This window comes from Nuphar pumila, chromosome 12, assembly GCF_984573655.1.
Source record: "Nuphar pumila chromosome 12, dmNupPumi1.hap1.1, whole genome shotgun sequence".
In the NCBI taxonomy this organism is placed as follows: Eukaryota; Viridiplantae; Streptophyta; class Magnoliopsida; order Nymphaeales; family Nymphaeaceae; genus Nuphar; species Nuphar pumila.
The window spans coordinates 59924437-59949858 of record NC_143260.1 but is presented as its reverse complement, the minus strand read 5'-3'; the positions used below and the strand labels follow the sequence as shown (position 1 = coordinate 59949858).

General features: G+C 38.9%; 1 pseudogene across 1 annotated transcript; it reads right to left on the bottom strand.

The window, feature by feature from the left end:
* Positions 1-273: 273 nt before the first annotated feature.
* LOC149820958 (triacylglycerol lipase 1 pseudogene) lies at positions 274-1056 on the bottom strand (annotated as a pseudogene). The gene has a single exon (XR_016426381.1). The product of XR_016426381.1 is annotated as a triacylglycerol lipase 1 pseudogene (transcript).
* Between the last annotated feature and the right edge of the window lie 24366 nt (positions 1057-25422).

The following is a 25422-nucleotide window of genomic DNA, read 5'->3' as shown; positions in this document are numbered from 1 at the left end:
GGAATGAGCTTTTGTAAAGTCAAATTAGTGACTTTCTTTTTCTGACAGCAATGGATTAATGGACCCCTTTTCTTGATAGTACCAACTTGATTGCAGCAAAACTGCTTTCATCCAAAGGGTCACTGTGGTGACTGGAGGCTTAAACAGCGAATGGTTATGTCCAGACAATTTGCAGAAAATGTGGGTGTGGTATAGCCGATAGCAGGTTGTGATGCTGATGCGTTGGCAATATCAGAAACTAAGGAAAACTTGCTGGAAATGGCTTTTGGGTCTTTATGAACCCAGATGGGAGAGATGCTTAAGATTTTTGGTTGATGAAGGATGGGGTTCATATTTAAGATAGTGATCCACACGAGTGTTGTTGAAGCAACAATTTTCCCTTGTTATAGATGACAATAAATCACTAAGTTTAATGTGGCCATCACATATAGATTCCAGTACTTGGATGCCTATATCACTCCGGAAGTCAAACTGATGCATGCCCATTGCCAACAGCATCTGAGCAAGATGCATGCTAACAGCTCTAAGAACAAAGTGGGAACTGATATGATCCAGATATGATATAGGACATAAAAGAGATGCAGCTGCAACCATCTTTGTTATGTCTGGCTGAGTAAAGGTTGATAAAGCCATTATAATTCCCTGTGAATGCCCAACAAAGAAAACTTTAGAATTTGTCATCGAATGAACACAATCAATCATAGTTGAAAGGTCATACAGAGCGAGTTCCTCCCAACTCCAATCCCAAAACTCCTTGTTACTTTCAGAAAGGGAAATATGACCATGGCTCCAACGTGTACCACGTACGTTTCCAACCCACACATCAAAACGAGAATCAACAAGGATAAACCCCAAGGACTCCTCAACAGAATTTGCAAACCAAGTATCCCCACCCTGAAACAGCCCATGTTGTAGAAAAAAAGCAGGGCCAGGGTCAGATTTAGCCACTTCTCGTCCATTAGGACTGCGTTGGTTGGCCAATAAGTAACCATCCTTTGTCTCAACAGCGTGCTCGGTACAGGGATGAAGAACAATGATATGCAGAAAATCATACATTAGTGCAACTATACTATTTTAGATACAGTGATGGGAATGAAAAAAAAAAGTTCAATAGCACAGGTGAAGATAAAACAAATGTTGTTGATAACCATAAATACATAACAATAAAAAAAAATGTGATCATCACTTCCATGGGTTTTACCTGGTACCCTGTCTTAGCCAATTAAAGGGCTCAAATGGCTATGTAACAATGCCCAAAATTCGGCCATCACCAAGACTTCACGACATAATTGATTACCATATGAAGGTCATGACGACGACCATCAGTAGTGGCTAGACCCTGGAACTTTTACTCACAGATCTTCTCTGTATAAATTCAGGGATAAAATCTTTTGTCTTCCATCGTTATCCCCTTCTCTTTTTTTTTCATTATAGGCAAATGTGGCAGTGTCTAAAGGAAGAAATACATGAATTCTAATACCCATTGATACAAACTTTAGGTGAATGAAAGTAGATGCCATGGGGCAGATACTGTGCTATAAAGAAAGCTAGCATGAATGATAAACTACAGAATGTACATAACATGAGGCATGGTATTGACATGATCAGTAAAATGGATATACTCTTAGTAAAATTTTGAATGATTTTACACATTTATGTCTCTCTAAAAAAAATAAAAACCCAGAAAGAAAATCTTAACAGTAACATATAAGGCTACTGCAAAATTTAAGACTCTATAAAGCAACAACTCTCCCTCTTTATCAGTTATCGAATAAAGATATTAGATGGCTTTTAGAAACTGAAGATCCCATGTTGGAGAGGATTCATTTTAAACTTGCTTTTGCTTCTTTCAATTTCTTTCAACTTTCACAAACCATTCTACTGAATCGGCGCCTTTCTATTCCTGGAGCTCACAAGGAGAGAGTGCCAGAAGACTTTCTTTTCTGCCAGGACTCCCTTTGAAGAGCCTTTGTATTGATTGCCTCCTACAAATATTAGACAGACTCTACATTGTTTGATGTCATAAATTATTGAGCAGTGGAAGAATCGACCAATGAATCCCCTTACCTTATCACCATAGATTCTAACCAACATCCATATGCAGAATAGCAAGTGCTTAAGTTTGAGATGTTTAAATGAATACCTTGGTTGGTCTAACTATGCACAACCATAAGTAACAGACTATACACAATCGCAAATTCAACTTGGAATGATGCAAGGCATGATCCGATTTCATCCCGCTGTTTAATGAGATTAAACAAAGCATTGTTGAATCAATAGGGACAAAATCATTGCAGAAATAAGCACCGACCATGAGATAATACCAACAAGTGAATTTGTATATTGAGGTAGTTTATTGGCTAAAGAACTAAAGAACAGAACTCAAAGAAAGAAAAAGAAGACAATGATCTGTGGATCTTATACAGGGATGACATTAAATCTAAAAAAAAAATCGAGAAAACTATACTTCTCCTTTTCCAATCGGCACTCGATTCTGGATCTGTCTCCTCTAGAGCCATAGTTCTTCCATAAATTTTGTCAGCACCAGGAGGGGAAAGGCATATAAGTGATTCTGTTGGCAGATTGGCAGAATCTGATGTAAACAACACTAAAATTCTGTATAAGAGTTGGATGATGATAAAATGTTGAATCCGTATGGGTAAAAGAAAAATGCAATGAACAACAAGAGGAGTAAAAGCAATAAAATCAAAATACAAATGCAGATCAATCCAGCAATATTAATCAAAAATCATGTACAAGATTTGAATCTAAGCATTGAATGGCTGACATGAAAACCAGAAAAGAACATACTGCAAAGGAAACGTAAATACAGAAACAAACTACAATCTATGCAAAAACACCCAAAAAGAAAATCGAGGAAACTCGGGAAAGGATAAAAAAAACAATGTTGGAACATAGACATTCTGTTAATGTCACACATACGTAGATCAGTTTTGTTATGAACAAACTGATGCTACGTGGGTGTTCTTCTTGGGGCGATGAATAGAAAAAGAAAAAGGAAGAACTGGAATAGCAGAGAGCCGGAATACCTATCGTGGCTTGGCTTTGATTGAGAAAGGAGATGTATTTCTTCTATGTATTGCTGCAGAGAGGGTCGATTTCCTTCAGCGAAGATGATCCGATCACATATGCAGAAGGGTGGAAACGGGTCGTAACGGAGGCCAGAAGGGGGAAGGGTGAAGGTAGATGATGAAGTGAATCGTCGAAGGAAGGCGAGAGTGATGGTGGGGTGAAGCTGGATGGGTGCTTCCCCTGCGTGCTCCCCCTTTTAAAGAGGAAGAGGAGAGTTCGAGAGAGAGGTTTGTTGGGGATGAACGGGAGATGGAGGCCACGGAGGATCGGAGGGCGATGGAGAGGAGGTCGCACATGGGGGGGGGGGGGGGGGGGGTTGGCCATGGAGGGTTCGGGCGAGAGAGGGAGAAGGCCAGAGAGAGGGTTCGAGAGGGTTCTTGAAACCCTAAGATTTTTCGTTAAAAGCTTTTTATAAAAAGACGAACTTCTGTTTTTTCAAAAGAGTTGCCCTTTTAAAAAGTTCTTTCAAAAAAATGGTTTTAGAAGATGTTTTCCAAAAAACTTATTTTTTTCTTTTCTATATTTTTTTATTTTTTTATTTTTTTCTTCATTTCTATATTTTTTTGATATTTTTAGAATAAAACCCTAAAATTTATGAGAAAACAAATATTTAAAACTAACTTTTTTATTTTTCTGAGAAATATTTACAAAAAAGTGTTTTTCTGAGAATTCAATGCCATTTTGGAGAAATTTCTTCAGAAAATGGGTTTGGACCCAAGTTTTGAGAAAATATTCGAGTTTTAAACCTCGAATCGAGGAATATAACACGATGGATCCAAACGGATATCGGACAAAGTGTCTGAGCTTTTCAAAAGTTATTTTGGTAATTTTGAGAATTTGATTTAAAAATTGGACAACGAAGCTCAAATTTGAATCTTTTATCTAGATTCGGATCCGAAATTGAGTCAGATATGTAAAATGAATTTAATTTCGACAAAATTTGAGAAATAAAATGGAATTTAGATTTAAAACTGACTCAATTACCCAGAAAATGGGGGCAAAGGGCAAAAAGGGAATATTTACAATATTTTGAAATATTTGGGGTGTTCACAGGACCCAAACCAATCCAACAACCCAACTTTCGACACTTTTAAAGTATTTTGCTTTTGGGGTTGGATCCAACCGAATCCAACCCAAACCACTTTAATACCCCACCGCCACCCCCTTCTCACTATTTTTTTTTCAAAAACCAACAACACTTGTCTCTCTCGATGCTCACTCCTCTCTCACTCCCTCCCTCTCTCCTTGCGCTCTCCCTCCGGTGTTCTGGCAGAGACCTCGACCATCTATGGTATCTCCTCTTCTTCTTTTTCTTCTTCACTACTTCCCTCGGCCTCCCTGGGAGGTGACAATAGCAGCAACTATTTGGAGGAGCTGGCCGACGCTGCCACCTCTCTCAACCCCTCTGGATTTCTTTGCAATAACTTGTTATTTTAAGAATCCCCAACCTGAAAAATTCATTGATACCTAGAGAACCATCAGCGTGACCCCCTTAAGGGTCATAAAACCTTGATGTGTACTAAGTTTTAGCTTTTTTATTATTATTATGGACAAAAAAACTACCCTTCATATCAGACTTAGTCGCATTGGCTCCCCAATGGTGTAAACTAGTGGCGCACCCCTTGCCCCCAAGGGGAGGCCCAACTTCAGCTACACAAGGACTTATCCCTTGCCCTCATTAAAGGTAGAGGTTTTGACACTCATGGGAATGGAATCTCAACCACCCCTCTAGTGGCCAAGGTTCCTTAAATATGGATGAACTTATGGGATTTGACAAGCAAAAGATCCAAGTAGAAGTAATATGTGGAACATATTGAGTTTTAATTGATTTAAATAGGTTTCAAATGTATCCACATATTTACTTTGGATCAGGTTAAAAAAATCCACTTGAAAACCATTTTGGATGCAATTAAGTTTAAGTAAATTCAAATATTTTGTAACTGACTCCACGTTCATAGTGGGTTTTGGATTAGTACCTGGGTAAAATGGAAAATATAAGCTTTGATTGTGAGTTTGGTTTAAGACTAAGTAAATTTGGATCAACCCAAGAGGGTTTACTAGGATTTGAGGATTCAAATGAGTTTGGATTAACGGGTTTCAGATCAGATTTGGTTTAATGACTGAGTGAAAAGGGCCAAAATCACGTGGAAACCAGTTCAGCCCATGATATCGGATACTCCCCTCTCACGATGAAAGGGGGTGGACGGATAGTAACAAATATCCATGATATTCTGAATATGGAAAATATTTGGACTGACCTTATAAAATGCCTCCCAATTTGCCGAAATCCCTTTATATCCAAAATCTTCTATTCTTACTTTTTAAGATATTTTTGCTTTTTTGCAAATGTCACCCACAATATGTGAAACTCATTTAATTATATACTCTTGATATACGTTCACAAATATAATATGACATTAGCAAATCATGTTTGTGAATGTCCCCAAAATGTGTGAACCTTCTTTAACTAAATCTAATGAAGTACATTCATAAATAAGGTACGACCTTGGCACATCATTTTTGCTAATGTCTCCAAAATTTGTGATCCTCCTTTAACTATATTTCATAAAGTACGTCATCAAATACAATACAACTGTAACGCTCTGGATTTCCAAAACAAAGTTAAGTTAAAATTTTCATGATTTTTTTTTTCTTTGCAACGAAACTTAGAAAAACATTTAGCAGCGGAATCAGACGATAATGAGTCGTCACTTTTAGAAAACCCTGGGCACCTTACAGGTATGTGGCCAAGCAACTCATTGACCACCAAAGTGTTCCATTTTATCGAAAACCACATGTTTATTATAACATCACTGCTTGGAAAAACAGTATAGGTTCAATAAAAGGAATCAGTACAACTCTGTCTAGAGAAACCCTGTAACTCAATGCCGCCTTGCTCCGCATATCGCAATGCAAGTCCAACACCTGAAATCCTTATAAAACGGGGTTAGAACCACAGATGGTCTGGTAAGCAAGCAATCACGCATTCATTCAACTCAAATAAATGTGTTGACCACATAGGGTCGCAGTTCGTAATAACGACACTCAAGCCTCCACGACTTAGCGTACATCGTAAGAGCCTCCTCAAGGCTATGAGTTGAACATTCGCTCAAGTCTCCACGACTTAGCCTTGACCTCTTTTGGGTCACAAAAAGGTGTCTAGCTCAAGTATTCATACTTGGCACATCTGTATCTCACGCATCTAAGGACAGCTCCTCGAGCTTCGCTTAGTCGTGCAGATACAACATGGGTCTTCGCCCAGTCGGTCCAGTCATATACCGATCATGACACATTCACAAAGGTTATGCAGGACTAACTCAACAATGTCCATCCACTCATACATTCAAGCATTGTTGAACCTAAGCTAATGCTTTATTTCGATAATTAACCCCTCTCTTTGGGCTTAAGGGAGGTATATCTGAGTACCAACGCAACGATCTGGGGGTTGATTATTCTATGTATTTTTAGATACCCCAGATGCTTGTTGACCCCATCCCCCTAATAGGACAGTACAATCATACCGGAAAAAGTCTCTACTAGGTATTCGAATGCATTCTGCTACTGCAGTAGTTGGGTTCAATCCTTAGAATCTAAAGATAACCACGACCTCCATACCTCTGAGTGACGGAGGCCATCATGAACTCTATCATGTTCAAAGGTAATATAAGTCACTCAAGGTTGTACCATCACCGTCTTCCTCGGTGAGAAATTCTGAAGGGGTCTGCCAGTCTGACAAGCTAATTAATGCATTCCTATAGGGCAGTCGTTGAGGAGTATGTACTCTACCCGGTTCAGTATGCCCCGAACAGGGACATCAATCGCGGGGTCTTTTCATTTTATTCATATGCATGCTTGACTCTGCTCTCAGCACTGCGGCCATCACGAGCATCACACCTCTTCCGGGTGGACAACGTACTCTGGCTCTGCGGCCCTTACGAGTCTAGTTGTATATCAGACTCTCGATGAGCATGCATATGACACGATCACAATGGATCGGTTGCTCGACATATTTTTGCGCAACGAGCCCACAACCTAGTCAAGGCGCAACCACTACTCTGGCTCAGCGGCCCTTACGAGCAAGGTGCCCTTACAGGTATTTGGGAGACGAGTCATTCTGGCATTGTTCCAACAACGGACATCATTATGACGTTCAACCGGTTTCGGCAGCTCTTCTGCCAATCATTTAGCCAGCACCTCCCCTGCTCCAAAGGCAGGAGTGCGACGATCCTTTCTACATCGTAGAAAGTGTTACATGGACTAGGTAGCACTCTGCCATATGACGGAGTATCCTACTACGTTCTTTTTTAGCTATTTTTAGCTTTCTCCAGAAATTTCTGCAGTACTTTTTCTCTTTGATGGAGAAAGTGTGTGTTTCTTTTATCCATTTCAGAGGCATCTCCCCTCATTGGTGGGAAATCGCTACACTTAACTCAGGAAATGGATGTGAACTGTTGTGCGTACCTTGCATCCATTAAGGTCGTTTGGAACCTTGGGCCATAGCCAGGTCACATGTAAATGACTTAGTATTTACGAAAAGAGCATTTTGCTAAAAAGCGAAGCCTTTCCAATAAGGGCTCCATTCATCAAGCAAAATCTTGAACGAAGAGTGGTAATGGAATCAAGTTGGCGATTTGGACTTGATCTTCATTTGAACGCTCATTTATGCACCATATATGTAATATAAGCAAAAGCATGTACTTTATATGGCGACGGCGTAAAGGAAATGCATATACTAGTATTCAGGGTGTTTAATCGAACAAAATATTCTACATATATATTTGCAGAAAGCATGAGCCTTGGCGTCATTCAACGCGACGGCGTAATATAAATGTGTAATCGGAAGTGCATAGCCTTAGCATCATACGATGCAACGACAAAGGTAAATTACAAAGCCTTGGCGATATAAGACGCAACGGCAGTCACCAAATGATATACACGAAGTTTAGCATCCAACGAGAGTTACGAGGCAAGCCGGTGAACACGAAGTGTCTCGAAGGGCTCAACCAAGAACTAGGGTAAGATACCATTTTTAGGAACGCATATACTGCATATTCAACATATATATCTGACAATAGTTACGAGGCGAGCGGTTGAACACCAAAGTGTCTCAAAGGACTCAACCAAGAACTAGGGTCAGATACTACTTCAGAAAGTATATGCTATATATAAACAAGCAAATACTTGAAAGAGATAGATCAACGAAGCAAACTTACTTGTTGATTTGCGAAGAATGGCGCTGAACTGTGTCTTCTGCTTCGAACCTTCCTTTGAGAGGTCAAACTAGGTCAGATGAAGTCGACCTAGTTGAGAAAGAGGAATAGTAGGTCAAGCTGCTCAACCTAAGTGGTTTGAACCAAACTCGGTTCGATCCCAGTCAACTGGGTTCAGCAAGTTCGGTCTTAGCCCAAGCAAGCTAAGTCTGGGTTCAGAAAACCAAACCAGAATCTGGACCACAAAGGACCTTGACTTTGACTTCAAACCAAACCAGGTTTAAGTCAAGTCAAGTGGGTTCAGACCAGATCAGGTGAGCTAGGACCAAGTCAGGCAGGTTCAGACCAGGTCAGACAGGCTCAGGTGGGCTAGGCTAGGTAGGGGAGGTTTAGGAGAGAGAAAAAGAGAGAGGGGTTGGTGATTTTTCAAGGAGGAGGGTTCCTCTATTTATAGGCCAAGGAAGGCAAGCCTTCCTTGCCTTTCTAAAGGATAAGTCTTATCCTTTTAAAGGATAAGGTTTAACCTATTTACTAAACCACCCTTTGCTTTAAAATAAAGACAAGAGGTTTCTTTGGTGTGGGGCCCACATAAAAATTCCATGGGATATTTTTGTGGGTCCCACCAGATATTTTCTGAGAAATATTTATGTGGGTCCCACCAACATTTTCGTAGGTTTTGCAAAAATTTTGGGTTTTCGATGATATTTTTTCAAAATTTTCTAAGTACGTCATTCTCTTTGTATTGACGTAACTAAGAAAGTTGGATCGAGAAAATCTCTTGATTTCGTCCAGGTAGGAAGTTATGACTTCCAGAGTGTTTGAGCATATATTCGCAAAGTGATGAATATCATAAGTATAACTGGCTCGCAGGAATCGATTAGATTCGCTTTATGGTGAAAATGTTATTTTTCACTTAAAAAATGCCTCAAGAATTTATTCAGAGTTTGAACTGAAAAAATTGTGGGTCTTACATCATTACCCCCTTAAAGGAATTTTGTCTACGAAATTCAGTTAAGAGTACAAAATAAATAGCTGAGGATACTTATCCCGCATATCAGATTCAGACTCCCTAGTGCAATCATCGATTCCATGATGTTGTCATCTCACTTTAACAAGTGGAATGACCTTCTTTTTTAGCACTTGCTCCCATCGGTCCATGATTTCTACTGGTCTTTCATCTACCATCATATCTTCTCGAATATGAATATCTTCATGTTGGATGACGTGAGAAGGATCATGAACATATTTTCTAAGCATTGACACATGAAATACATTGTGTATCTATGCATACTGCGGTGGCAATGCTACTCGGTAGGCGGTCTCTCCGATCCGGCTCAAAACCTCGAAGGGACCAACGAATATGGGGTTGAGCTTCCTCTTTTTTCCAAAATGGAACACACTCTTGGTTGGAGAAACCTTGATAAAAAAATTTATCTTCAATTGCAAAGGTGAGCTCCCTATGTCATTGATCTGCGTAGCTCTTCTGTCGGCTCTGAGCAGTTAGTAGCTTCTTTCTGATTATGTGAACCTGCTGAGTGTAGTGTTGCAACACAATGGGTGAGTCCAAGGTTCGCTCACCCACTTCACCCTAATGGATTGGTCATTGACAGAGTCGTTCATACAAGGCTTCATACGGTGACATCCCAATGCTAGCGTGGTGGCTATTATTATAAGCAAATTCAGTCAATGCTAGGTGGGAATCCCAATCACCTTTTTATTCCAGCATACAGGCTCTTAGCATATCTTTAAGAGTCTTTATGGTCCGCTCAGATTGCCCATCTGTTTGGGGATAGAATGTTGTGCCGAACTTGAGTTTCGTCCTCAGGGCTCTCTGCAGCTGCTCCCAGAAGTGGGAGGTGAACTTCGGATCACGATCAGATATGATTGATGTTGGCACTCCATGGAGTCTGACGATTTCCCGAACATAGATTTTTGTCAATCTTTTGGTTGAGTATCGAGTGTTGATTGGTAGAAAGTGAGCAAACTTGGTGAGTCTGTCCACAATCACCCATATTGAGTCGTGTTGTCTCTTGGATCGAGGTAGTCCTACGATGAGATCCATCGTAATGCCTTCTCATTTTCATTCTAGAATCTTGATCCGCTGCATCTTTCCGCCAGGTCATTGATGTTCGATCTTAACTTGCTGGCAGACCAAACACTTTGAGACAAACGTAGCCACATCTCTTTTCATACCCGTCCACCAGTACTTTTGTTGTAAGTCTCGGAACATCTTTGTACCTCCAGGGTGGATAGTGTACTTGCTATTGTAAGCTTCTTCGAAGTACTTCCTCTCTTAGCTCAGGATTATTTGGAACTCATATCCTTTCTTTCATCCATATTTCTCTATCTTCTTTCAAATGGAAGAAAGTGTCATCCTTTTCAGCATGAGCTTTTAATTCTGAGTATTGGAGGTCCTTGAATTGTTCGACTACAATTCAATCAAGGATATCGATGTGGATTATGAAGCACGATAATCAAATTTTGCCTGGATCAACCAAGAATGACCTCTAGTTGACGAAATCCTCCATCAACTTCCACTGTCCCGCGAGGGTGGTGGGAGTGCCAACAGTCTTGCGACCAAGGGCATCTACTACGACATTTGTCTTTCCAAGGTGATAGGAAACCGTGAATTCATAGTCTTTGAGAAATTTCAGCCATTGTCGTTGCTGCATATTGAGCTCTTTTTGAGAAAAGAGGTATTTTAAGCTTTTATGGTCCGACATGACCTCAAATTTCTCTCCATACAGGTAGTGTCGCCAGATTTTAAGTGCGAACACCACCGCGACAAGCTCTAGGTCGTGGGTTGGATAGTTTTTTCTCATGTATTCTCAACTGTCACGATGCATAGGCGATCACTTTGCTGTGTTGCATCAACACGCAACCCAGACCCGTTCTTGAGGCATCAGTGTAAGCTACGAATCCTCCTTGATCAGAAGGTAGGGTAAGGATAGGGCAGTAGTAAGCCTTTGTTTGAGAACTTCGAAGCACTCCTTACACTGGTCATTCCATTCAAACTTGACTCCCTTTTTCAACAGTTTTGTCATGGGTACGGCGATTCGAGAGAAGTCTTGTATGAACTTTCAGTAGTATCTGGTAAGTCCCAGCAAACTGCGGACCTCAGTGATATTTTCTGGCTGCTTCTAGTCTATCACAGCTTCCACCTTCGTAGGATCTACTGCGATCCCATCCTTAGAGATTACATGGCCAAGGAACATCACTTTGTCTAGTCAGAATTCACATTTCGAAAAGTTGGCAAATAGTTGATTATCCTGAAGGGTTTTCAAGACGATCCTCAAGTGCTCACTGTGTTGTTTCTTGTTCTCTGAATATACGAGAATGTCATTAATGAAGACGATGACAAAGCTGTCCAAATATGTTCTGAATATCCAATTCATCAGATCCATGAAGGCAGTAAGCGCATTAGTGAGTCTGAAAGGCATTACTACGAACTCATAATGGTCATATCTCGTTCTAAAGGCAGTCTTAGGTATATCTTCCTCTTTAACTCTGAGTTGATGATACCCAGACCTAAGGTCGATCTTAGAGAACACTCTCGTTGTTCTGAGTTGATTGAATAAATCCTCAATCTGAGGCAATAGATACTTATTTTTGAAAGTTTCTTGGTTAAGCATCCTATAATCGATGCATAACCGAAGGGATTCATTCTTCTTCTTTACAAATAGTATTGGGGCTCTCCACGGTGATACACTCAGACAGATGAACCCTTGTTCCATCAGTTCTTCCAACTGACATTTCAACTCACTGAGTTCAGCTGGTGCCATTTGATAAAGGGCCTTCGATATCAGTGTTGTTCCAGGTAAAGATTGAATTCCAAATTCAACCTCACGAAGTGGCGGAAGTCCTGGCAATTCCTCAGAAAACACATCGGGAAACTCCCGTACTACTTCCAAACTCTCAAGGGACTGGATGTTTGAGTTTTACACTAAGAGGCTTAATAGGAAGGCTACACAACCCTTCCTAAGGTATTTTTGTGCCTTGACAACTGATATGAGTCGTTTCTGCGAGACAATTTTGGATAACCGGTATTCCACCTTAGGCAATCTCGGTCAAGATAGAATTACCCTGCCCTTGCGGTACAAAATCCTGGCATTGTTTTGGGCCAACCAATTCATTCCCAGAATGACATCATATTGTACCATATCGATTAAGATGGCATCAATAGGCAAGTGTTACCCAGCTATCTCTATATCCAGGTTCTTCACACACCGGATACATTTGGTGCGTGAACCCAACGGGTTGTATACTTCGATCATTTTATCAACTGGTTGCACCGAAGCATAGAGTTGTTCGGTGAAATCATCGAAGATAAAGGTATGAGTAGCACTACAATCAAACAAGACGTAAGTTGTGTATCCATTAACAGGTACGGTGCCTTAAATCAGGTCACCATTTTTTACTTGTTCAATCGTTACATCGTATACACGACCTGCGGCAGGCCTTTGTTCTACTCTAGGTGGAGGTCGTTGGAACTGTGATCGTTGTAGTAATGGTTGAGAGGGTCCGGCAGATCCGGCATTCCTCTTTTGCTTATCTGCAAGCTTCTTTCTACAGTGTCTTGCAATGTGGCCAACTTTGCCACAATAAAAGCAACCAGTTGTGTCACGCGAACATGGCTTTTCATAGTAGTTCACATGACATTTCAGGCAGTTTAAGTTGGACTGTTGATTGTTTGGAGCCATGTTCTGCCTTGACCTTACGACTTGTTGAGTTGCGTTCCCACCTTGGAATTTCCTCTTTTGAAAGAGTTGTCATGAACCCTAGCCACTTGAGAATGTATTCTTGCGGTTTCCACCATCAACTACGGGCCTCTTTGCTATGATCACTTTCGACCGCTCCCAATCAACTTGTATTTTTGAAGCGGCTGCCACAGCTGTTTGAAAAGTTTGGGGCATGTTGGTTATAACCTGTGACCTTAGCCCTTCTCGTAGCCCATTGATGTACTTGTTGGCCCTTTCTTGGTCGATCTCAAGTAACTGGGAGCAATATCGTTCAAGGTTTTGAAATTTGGTGGTATAGTCGATAAGACTCATACCACCCTGCTCCAGTTCCAAAAACTTTATCTTTTTTTTGTTTCTGGAATGCAACGGGAAGTAGTTATCCATTAAAGTTCTCTGAAAGTCAGTCCAAGGGATGACTTCGACTTGTGAGAACTGGATAGTCTTAGTGGTATCCCACCACTTCCGTGCATTGTCTTTCAGCCTGTACGTGCCAAAGTTGGTCTTTTTCTCTTCTGGTACTCCCAGTACCAGAAAGGCACGTTCGGTTTCTTCGATCCAACTCTCTACAAGCTCTGGATTAGCTCTACCGATGAAAACTGGCAGGTCAAGTTTGAGAAACTTTTCATAGGTTATTCCTCTCAGGTTCTCGTTGCGAGGTGTGACTGGTTCTGGCCTCGTTTCATGGATGGTTGTAACCAGGTTGTTGAGTGTCTCTAGCAGGAATCTTTGTGTATGGGACTCCTCGCTCGGCATGGTTCTCCTCGTCGTAGGAGTCATTTATCTATTCACACACAAGCACTTGTTTTTAGTTTCTTGATGTATATTAAGAAAAAAACTTTATTTACTTATATACATTCATTTACACAAGCATCGCCTTACGTATAAGCGTCATGCCACACTGGAAGACATAGGCGACGAGAAACTATATACATGAGTCCATTGACTCCAAAATATCACCAGTCGCTTAAGATCTGGATTTCTTTGATGAAGATGAACTCATAAAAGTCCATTTGTTGCCACATTGCTTTGGTTTAGGCACGACAAGAGTCGGCTTGGGCGACACTTCCGCACTCTCAAGCGAAACCTGAGGATAGATGAGGGATGTCGGTCCACTCTTTTAGTCGGCAGTATCAAGACTCAGGGAATCTAAAATTATGATTGGCGAATAAAAGGAATCCACTCTTTCATTCGGATCATTCAAGTTTGGCGTATGTGAAGTCGGGTGGTAGCTTGGCAAGCGATTGACTTCCGCAGGGAAGTTCAAATCGAAGTCTCTCAGCCTTGATGATCCATCAGAAGTCGTTGGGGTATTATTACTCCCAATACTTGAATGATGCGGTCCACTGGCATGTGAAGTCTTATCTTTAAGACCTTTTGATCCTCGTTGACCCATATCAGCGGTATACCGTCTTTGGCATTCGTTGGCGAAATGCCCATCCTCACCACAAAATTGGCAGTCTTGGACTTCATACGGGCATATTCATTCATCATGCATGAATTTGCACTGATAGCAATAACCGCGAGAGTCGTGAGTTGCCATCTATACAAAGATGCATTCAGATCAGAACAAAAGTATAAAATTTATACTTACAGTGAGATACCGCAAACATGACGGATCTTGAACCAGGTTTCTCAAACACGGCTTTGATACTAATTCTGTAACGCTCCGGATTTCCAAAACAAAGCTAAGTTAAAATTTTCATAATTTTCTTTTTTTTTCTTTGCAATGAAACTTAGAAAAGCTTTTAGCAACGGGATCAGACGATAATGAGTCGTCAATTTTAGAAAACCCGGGCACCTTACAGGTATGTGGCCAAGCAACTCATTGACCACTAAAGTTTTCCATTTTTATTACACCATCACTGCTTGAAAAAGCAGTATAGGTTTAATAATATGAAGCAGTACAACTCTGTCTAGAGAAACCCTGGAACTCAATGCCGCCTTGCTCCGCATATCGCAACGCAGGTCCAACACCTGAAATCCCCATAAAACGGGGTCAGAACCACTGATGGTCTGGTAAGCAAGCAATCGCGCATTCATTTAACTCAAGTAAATGCGTTAACCACATAGGGTCGCAGTTTGTAATAACGGCGCTCAAGCCTCCATGACTTAGCGTACATTGTAAGAGCCTCCTCAAGGCTATGAGTTGAACATTCGCTCAAGTCTCCACGACTTAGCCTTGACCTCTTTCGGGTCACAAAAAAGTGTCTAGCTCAAGTCTTCATACTTGGCACATCCGTATCTCACGTATCTAAGGACAACTCATCGAGCTTCGCTTAGTCGTGCGAATACAACATGGGTCTTCGCTCAGTCGGTCCAGTCATACACCGATCATGACACATTCATAAAGGTTATGCAGGACTGACTCAACAACATTCATCCACTCATACATTCAAGCATCGCTGAACCTAAGCTAATGCTTTGTTTCGATAATTAACCCCTCCCTCTAGGCTTAAGGGAGGTATATCTGAGCACCAACGCGACGATCTGGGGGTTGATTATTCTATATATTTTTAGATATCCCAGAGGTCTGTTGACCCCATCTCCCTAGTAGAATGGTACAATCATACCGGAAGAAGTCCCTACTAGGTATTCGAATGCATTCTGCTACTGCAGTAGTTGGGTTCAATCCTTAGAATCTGAAGATAACCACGACCTCCATACCTCTGAGTGACGGAGGCCATCATGAACTCTATCAGGTTCGAAGGTAATATAAGTCACTCAAGGCTGCACCATCACCGTCTTCCTTGGTGAGAAATTCTGAAGGGGTCTGCTGGTCTGACAAGCTAATTAATACATGCCTATAGGGCAGCCATTGAGGAGTATGTACCCGACCCCGTTCAGTATGCCCCGAACACAGTCATCAACCGTGGGGTCTTTTCATTTTATTCATATGCATGCTTGACTCTGCTCTCGGCACTGCGGCCGCTACGAGCATCACACCTCTTCTGGGTGGACAACATACTCTGGCTCTATGGCCCTTACGAGTCTAGTTGTATATCAGACTCTCGATGAGCATGCATATGACATGATCACAATGGATCGGTTGCTCGGCATATTTCTACGCAACAAGCCCACAACCTAGTCAAGGCATAACCACTACTCTGGCTCAGCGGCCCTTACGAGCAAGGTGCCCTTACAGGTATTTGGGAGACGAGACATTCTGGCATCGTTCCAACAACGGACATCATTATGTCATTCAACCGGTTTCGGCAGCTCTTTTTCCAACCATTTCGCTAGCACCTCCCCTGCTCCAAAGGCAGGAGTGCGACGATCCTTTCTACATTGTAGAAAGTGTTACATGGACTGGGTAGCACTCTACTATATGACAGAGTATCCTGGTACGTTCTTTCTGAGCTATTTCTAGCTTTCTCCAGAAATTTTTGCAGCACTTCCTCTCTTTGATGGAGAAAGCGTGTTTTTCTTTTATCCATTTTAGCGGCATCTCCCCTCTTTGGCGAGAAATCGCTACTCTTAACTCGGGAAATGGATGTGCATCGTTGTGCATACCTTTCATCCATCAAGGTCGTTTAGAACCTTAGGCCATAGCCAGGCAACACGTAAATGAATTAGTATTTACGAAAAGAGCATTTTGCCAAAAAGCGAAGCCTTTCCAATAGGGGATTCATTTGTCAAGCAGAATCTTGAACGAGGAGCGGTAAGAGAATCGCATTGGCGATTTGGAGTTGATCTTCATTTGAATGCTCATTTATGCGTCATATATGTAATATAAGTAGAAGCTTGTGCTTTATATGGCGGCGGCATAAAGAAAATGCATATACTAATGTTCGGGGTGTTTAACCGAACGAAATATTCTACATATATATTTGCAAAAAGCAGGAGCCTGGGCGTCATTCAACGCGATGGTGTAATATAAATGCGTAATCGGAAGTGCATAATTGAAAATTGTAGAACACATGGAGTATTGGCATCATACGGTGCAACGGCAAAGGTAAATTACAAAGCTTTGGCGATATAAGACGCGACGACAGTCACTAAACGATATACACGAAGTTCAGCATCCAATGAGAGTTACGAGGCAAGCGGATGAACACTGAAATGTTTTGAAGGGCTCAACCAAGAACTAGGGTAAGATACCATTTTTAAGAACGCATATACTGCATATTTAACATATATATCCGATAATAGTTACGAGGCGAGCGGTTGAACACCGAAGTGTCTCAAAGGGCTCAACCAAGAACTAGGGTCAGATACTACTTCAGAAAGTATATGCTATATACAAACAAGAAAATACTTGAAAGAGATGGATCAACGAAGCAAACTTACTTGTCGATTTGCGAAGAACGGCTCTAAACTGCGTCTTCTGCTTCAAACCTTCATTTGAGAGGTCAAACTAGGTCAGATGAGGTCGACCTATTTGAGAAAGAGGAAGAGTAGGTCAAGCTGCTCAACCTAAGTGGTTTGAACCAAACTGGATTCGGTCCCAGTCAACTGGGTTCAGCAAGTTCGGTCTTAGCCCAAGTAGGCTAAGTCTGGGTTAAGAAAACCAAACCAGAATCTAGACCAAAAAGGACCTTGACTTTGACTTCAAACCAAATCAGGTTTAAGTCAAGTCAACTGGGTTTGAACCAGGTCAAGTGGGTTCAGACCAAGTCAGGTGAGCTCAGACCGAGTCAGGCAGGCTCAAGTAGGCTAGGCTAAGTAGGGGAGGTTTAGGAGAGAGAAGAGGAGAGAGGGGTTGGTGATTTTTCAAGGAGGGGGACTCCTCTATTTATAGGCCAAGGAAGGCAAGCCTTCCTTGCCTTTTTAAAGGATAAGCCTTATCATTTTAAAGGATAAGGTTTAGCCTATTTACTAAACCACCCCTTGCTTTAAAATAAAGACAAGAGGTTCCTTTGATGTGGGGCCCACATGAAAATTTCATAGGATATTTTTGTGGGTCCCACCAGATATTTTCTGAGAAATATTTTTGTGGGTCCCACCAACATTTTCGTGGGTCTCGTAAAAAAATTGAGTTTTGGCGATATTTTTCCAAAATATTATATGTACGTCATTCTCTTTGTATTGACGTAACTAAGAAAGTTGGCTCGAGGAAATCTCTTGATTTCGTCAAGGTAGGAAGTTATGACTTCTAGAGTGTTTGAGCATATATTCGCAAAGTGACGAATATCCTAAGTATAACTGGCTCGCAGGAATCGATTAGATTCGCTTTATGGTGAAAATGTTATTTTTCACTTGAAAAATGCCTCAAGAATTTATTCAGAGTTTGAACTGAAAAAATTGCAGGTCTTACAACAACCTTCATAATTCATTTTTGCGAATGTCTCAAAAATGTGTGAACCTCCTTTAACTAAACTTTTGACGTACGTCTCTAAATACATCATAACCTTTACAAATAATTTGTGTGAATGTCCTCAAATTGTGCAGACCTTTAACTATATTTTCTTACGTATGTTTGCAAATATAGTAAGACATTCACAAATCATGTTTATGAATGTCCACAAACGGTGTGAATATCTTTTAACTATATTTCATGAAGTATGTTCACAAATACAATTATGGCCTTTGCAAATCATTTTTAATGTTATTTTGTGAATATTCTTATTTTTACATACTTTTTTATTCATATATAAAGTTATTGCAATTTTTTTTTTCTTGTTAGAACCTTAACCCTTTTTTCTTTGTAGCCTTAATAATTTTTCTTCTCTTATTTTCAACGATTCCTGTAAATTTTATCTTGCAGCATTCTAATGAATATGCAACATCCTTTCTATTAGGGTGAAAGATGAGTTACATCACTACAAAAGACCCTTTGGACAAATGAGTAAGTCAAAATAAGCTTGTACACTTAAGTTTATCGTACACAACCTATTCATTACTGTTCCAAGGGCAAACAATATCATTTTTTATGTTTTTGGACTAAGACCTCAGAATAAATAATTAATGATGCATTAGGCATTATGCTAATGATTATCCATCCATTTATTCTCCAACATGTAGTGTCGAGATTGATTGCTCAAGTTCTATAGATGCCCTAGAGTACAGGGCAGAGAGAGAGAAATATAGATGGGTAGAGGGCTTGCTTCAGGGGGCTTTGATAGAAGTTTTTCACCTTGCCCAAAATTGGCAGAAGTCTGGGGCTAAATAATTTCACCCCCTGGTGTTTCCCATGCCCAACATAATCGTCACTCCTCTAACCGTGCACATCTCTTGTGGGGCTTATCCCTAAAACGTGATTGGTTTTAGAAAAACACTTTGATAAAAATAAAACAAAACTAAAAAGATATTTTGGATATGGATAACACAGTGGTTATCTCATTCATGCAGTTGAGATGAGTGGGCCCTACTCACCTCAGTTGCATAAGACCTACAAAGAAGGCACCATGGCCACTACTCACAAATATGAGTCAACATCTCCCACTTGACAATGAGAGCTGAATATAAAATGATGCGGTGTGATTTACCTCCCACTATTTAGGGGTTTTCACTTGCATTTAAATCTAGTAATGTGGCGTTGCCTTTTCATATGGCTTGTTCATCATAACTAGATTATTAGACATATCTTAAACCCATGCATGAAATATAGAAAATAATTCATCATTAACTGTAATCTCATTCTTTTCAATCATGTCATAAATGTAATGGTATTTTATCATTATATGTTTTCTTATGGAGCTATTTGCCCCACCTTTGATTAGGCTAATAGTAGATTGATTATCAAACAACAAACGTAGCAAATATGTTACATGCTGCATATTTTGTTTCTTGTGTATGCAAAGCTACACAACCCTGTTTCTTGCAAGACCAAGAAAGAACACTACCTTCTAAGAAAAAAATATAGCCTGAAGTTGATTTGTTGTCATCCCTTCTTCCAGCAAAATCAATATCGAAATAACCAATTAACTCTAAATCATTTGCCTGGTAACACAATTTTAAGTATGTAGTCCCTTTCAAATATCTAAATACTTTTTTTTACTGCTTGCCAATGAGACTATCTAGGATTACTTTGATATTGGCTTAAGAGACCCACAACAATGCTAATGTTCAGTTTGGTACATAACATAACATACATCAAGTTTCCAACAACTTGAGTATAAGAGATTCATATTTTCTTATCCTTCACCAGGATAATCGCTCTTGCTCAACTTGACCCCTTCATCCACAGGAGTTCCTATTGACCTAAAATCATGCAATTCAAACATTTTAAGTATATGGTCAATATATCTCTCTTGACTTAGACATAAAAGTCTATAACTTCTGTCTCGAAAAATTTTTATTTCAAGAACATAGGATGCCTGACCCATGTGTTTTATTTTAAATTGAGTATTTAACCACGTCTTAGTTTTGACAATCATATCATTATCATCTTCAGTTAAGAGTATATCATCAATATAAAGAGGTAAAATAGCAAAGTTGCTCCCACTTTTCTATAGATATACACAATGGTCAAGAGCATTAGCCACATATCCAATATCACATATGACTTTGTAAAATTTCAAATATCATTGACGTGGTGTCCGTATAAGGATTTTTTCAACTTATACATTTTATCTTCTTGGCCATTAACAACATAGCTTTATGTCTGTGCCATAAAAATGGTTGCCTTCAAATCACCATTCAAGAATGCAATTTTAATATCTATCAAATATAGATCTAGATCATAATATGCTATAATAGCCAAAATTATCCTAATGGATGAAAACTTTGCAATTAGAGAATATACATCTCCATAATCCACTCCTCTTTGCGAAAAATCTTTCGCCACTAGCCGAACTTTAAATTTATCAATAATTTCATCAGACTTATATTTCTTTCTTAAAACCCATTTACACCCAATGAGTTTTCTTCCCTTAAGTAAAACTGATAATTCTCAAACATGGTTTTTCTAAATAAATTCAATTTCTTTATCCATGGTTTTTACCCATTCTAATGATTCATGTGAAGCAATTGCTTCACTATATGTTAAATTATCAGTCATTTTATCCAGATCTATCGAGTAACATAGCTCCTCGGCAAAATACACATAGTAATCATTTAAATAAGATGAAGAAGCTCTTGGCCTTTTATGTCCAATAAGAGGTATATCACCTTCTAGGTGGTCAAAATGATCATTCTCAGTTGATTCATTGTATAATTGTTCAATAAGATCATCATTATCAATAAGATCATAAAGATCATTGTCCACATCCATGGGAACATTACCATTGGCATTTTGATTTTTCAAAAAGTCAACATCTTTGTTTTCAATGAGATCGATATTTGGATCATAAAACATCTAATAGATCTAGTATCTAACTTATCTCTTGATTGATCGATAATTTTCACATGTGCTACAGAACCCTACCTTCGAAGATGGCTTATGTCTGGCTTCCTACCAAACCAAAGTTCATAGAGAGTTGAGATTATAGCCTTGCAAGGTATTCTATTTAGGATATACATAACTATATACAGAACATCTTCCTAGAATACTTTAGGTAGAGATGCATCAAACAACATAGACCAAACCATGTTCACAAGAGTTTTATTATATCTCTCAGATACAACATTTTGTTGTGATGTTTGAGGTATTGTCATATGTTAAAAAAATTCATGTTCTTGACAATATTTTTTAAATTCATTCGACATATATTCACCACCTCGATCATACCTTAAGATTTTAATATTACATCAAAGTTGTCTTTCCACTTCATGAAATTCTTTAAATTTGTTCAATACCTTTGACTTATGGGACATCAAGTATAGAATATATCCAAATCTAGAGAAGTCATCAATGGAGGTAATGAAGTGTTTCATTCTTATGTGGGTTTGGACTCTAAAGGGTCCACAAATATCCATATGAACTATTTATAATAGTTTTGATGCTCTAATGACTTCTTTTGGAAAAGGTTTTCTAGTCATTTTTTCATATATGCAAGATTCACATTCATTAAATGATTTTTCATTAAAATTTAGCAATAATTCGAGTTTAACTATTTTCTTTATCTTATCTAAACTAACATGTCACAATCCTTAGTGTCAAACATTTACATCAATAATTAAGGCACTATCAATATAAGCAGAAGAAATAGAAACTTTATTCAAATCATCAAATATGAGCTTAAATAACTCATGTTCTTTATCAAATATATCCTCAAAATTAATATGAGCATGCTTGCCAACTATGACCTTACGAGGGTTAAACCTAACCTCATAGCCTGTCTTTATGAGGGCTGGAACAAACACCAAATTTTGCCTCATAGATGGTACAAACAATACATGAGTCAATAGGATATTGGTGCCTAAAACATTAATTCTATATAAACTAACACCCATAAGAACACTACAGGTGTTACCCACGTCAATATGGTGCTCTCCAGGTTTGTATTCTTTCATATCGACTTTCCCTTCTCTACTTTTAATAATATGCCTTGCTGCTCCTGAGTTCACTCATCATCCAGTCAGTACTTGATCAGCCAGCATACATTCTGATATCACACAAACTATATCTTTCTTCTCATTGTGCATGTTATTGTAGTTGTTGAATATGTTATTGTGAGCACGACAATTCTTTCTTATGTGTCTTGTTTTGCCACAATTGTATCTCTTGATCTAAAGAGCGGATACCAACAATTTGCAGAATATTAGACCCTTTTGATTTTAAATTTATTATTTGGTTTCCTTTTAAATTGCGAGACTACTACTGGGAGCATCCTTAGTAACTAGCAGTTCATTATGTTTTTATTTGTTCATATGTTTTTGTTTTATAGCTAGTTGAATAGGCAATTTGGACAGTTTGACCAGAGATGAGCTCAATCTCATGGCAATAGTGACCATTTTCCAAGAAGGGGTGGGCCATTATGTTTGATGGCTTGTCCAAAGTTGGACGAAATGAACAAAAAGAACGGAACAGAACATTGGCTTTGTTCGTTCCATAAAAACTGTTTCAAGTCCAACGTTTGTTTGAACCATATTCAAATGCTATGTTCCAAATGTTCGTCGTTTGATGACGATGTGTGAACAACTTGGACAATCATGAATAATGGGTTAAATTACTTCGTTTTGGATCATATGACCCGGTCCATCCACCATTTTACATGTTTTGACAAGTTCATTATGGTTTTTTGCCCGAACATGGATCCAATTACGAAATTATATCTAAAATCATGAATTTTTGCTCCAAATATGGATCTCGACTGAAATTTTTGCTCTAAATATGGATCTTGACTGAAATTTTTGCCACAAATATAGTTTTTTGCTCCAAATAACGATCTCAAATTGGATTTTTGCCCCGAATATGAATCTCAAATTGGATTTTTGCCCCAAATATGAATTTTTGCCTCGAATATGGATCTCAAATTGGGTATTTGCCCTGAATATATCTTTTTGCCTCGAATATGGATCTCAAATTGGAATTTTGCCCCGAATATGGATCTCAAATTAGATTTTTGCCCTGAATATGGATTTCTATTTGGATTTTGCCCTGAATATGAATATCAAATTTGTTTTTGCAAGATTCATATTTAAAGCTAGACATTATAGACTAACAAATGAAAATCGTGAATAGGACAAAAACTTGAGCACCATGGAAAACTTTCAAGCCAGAAGAAACAGTTTGGAAGGGGTGAAAACGCTCATTGAAACAATGCATATTCAACTCATACCCGTTGGGTTGTTAGCTAATGATGCAAATTTGGCAAAGTTTAGCAAAGTTTAACCGGTTGACTTGCAAAACAACATTTGTTAGCCAATCAAAATATAGGTTTTATATGCCTTTTAGATAATTAAATATGCAGAATGCAGTAGATGGAAGGATGGAAGAGAGTAATTGGTTATCAATAGTGTAGGCTGCCATACATTTATCGAGTTCACTGTTGAAGCCTCATCGATTTGAAAATATGTATTGTTTCTGGAGATTGGATATAAAATCTGCTAGATGCAAGGTTAAGCAGTAATTTTCTTTTATTTTCTTTTTCTTGGGCGATGTAAACTTTTACTTGAAGACAACGTTCTCCAAAACAAAGAAGCTTAAACAAGGAGATTAATCAGAGGGAGCTTCAATGAATACTTTTGGTTGAAGTTGAACCCCATAGAGATAGAGATGAGTTCCAATAAAATTGAATAGACAGTACTTCAGTCTTGGATTATGGCATGCAAGCATTTCACCAACAATCTTGACTTAAAATTCAACAGAAAAAACAACAAATACTAGCAGCACCTAGTGATGGTACTCGGGGAGGAACTATAGCTCTACTCCTTTTTGGACTTGGAAATGGCCTTCTTCCTTTGATCAAGCATATATGTGTAAATGTGTGGGCTCCCTGCAAGATTACCATGTCAACCAACCACAAAATTAGAGACCTTACAAGTTTAGAGACTGAGCATATATGTGTGTACATGTGTGTGTGAAGAATAAGGCTCTGGAACTCCTTGTGAAGAAGGTGCAACTTGGCCTGGTTGGCCTCACCTAGGAAGGAAATGCTGCATTGATTGTGCATACTGGTTTTGATGTGTTTGAGCAGGAGAAGGCATCATGATCATGCATATAATTCAGGGTTAATTAACATTAAAATATGCATGATTTTATAAAATAATGTTTCAAAAACCCAATTTTATGTTAGTTTTCGAGTAAATGAGCTAAAATGATTGAAAATTAGAAAATGCTTGAAAAAGTAGCTTTATTTTGCATTTTAGTATATATTTTAATGTTTGTATTTACGTAGTAGTTTTAGTTGTTAATAAAACTTTTTTTAGAGAAACATAGTTTCATGTTGCAAGTTAGTTAAATCATTTTTGGTTTTCTTTATAGAAAATAAGAAAAAAATATTAAATATATAGAATAGAATAGTTATATTTTTTAAAAAATAATAAATAATAATAATCAAATAAGGTTTTTAGGTTTTTAGCAAATAAAAACTATTAATTAGTTTTTTTAAAAAAATAAACCAAACCGGTTTGCATAAAAAAAACTGAAAAAAAAAATAATAAGTAACCGGCTTGAACCGGTTTGAAGTTTTTAAAACTCAAAACATTTTCTGTTTCAAACTGGTTCCAGCCGGTTTGAAAGGTTTTAAAACCCAGAAAAACGAAAAGAGGGGCGTCTCCCCCTTCCTGAGCTACAGCCCTCTTTTCTTCTCCCTCCTCTCCACTTCTCCTGAGCTTTTCTTCCCCTTCTCCCTCTTTCTCTCTTCTTCCCTGTTTTCCGGTGGAGAGACTTCCAGCAAAGGCGGCGGCGTACGGGCGGTGGAGGCCGCCAGCTTCTCCTATAACCCCTCAAGTTACGGTAACATTTTCTTCTTCTTCTTCTATACCTCTTCTCCTTCACTTTTTTTCCTTCTATGCATTCACGTATTCTCTGTTTCACATCAAAGCATTCATCTGCATACATAATATCTTTTGCATAGTTTTTTTTTTATCAATGTGATTTAGTTGCATTGTAGATT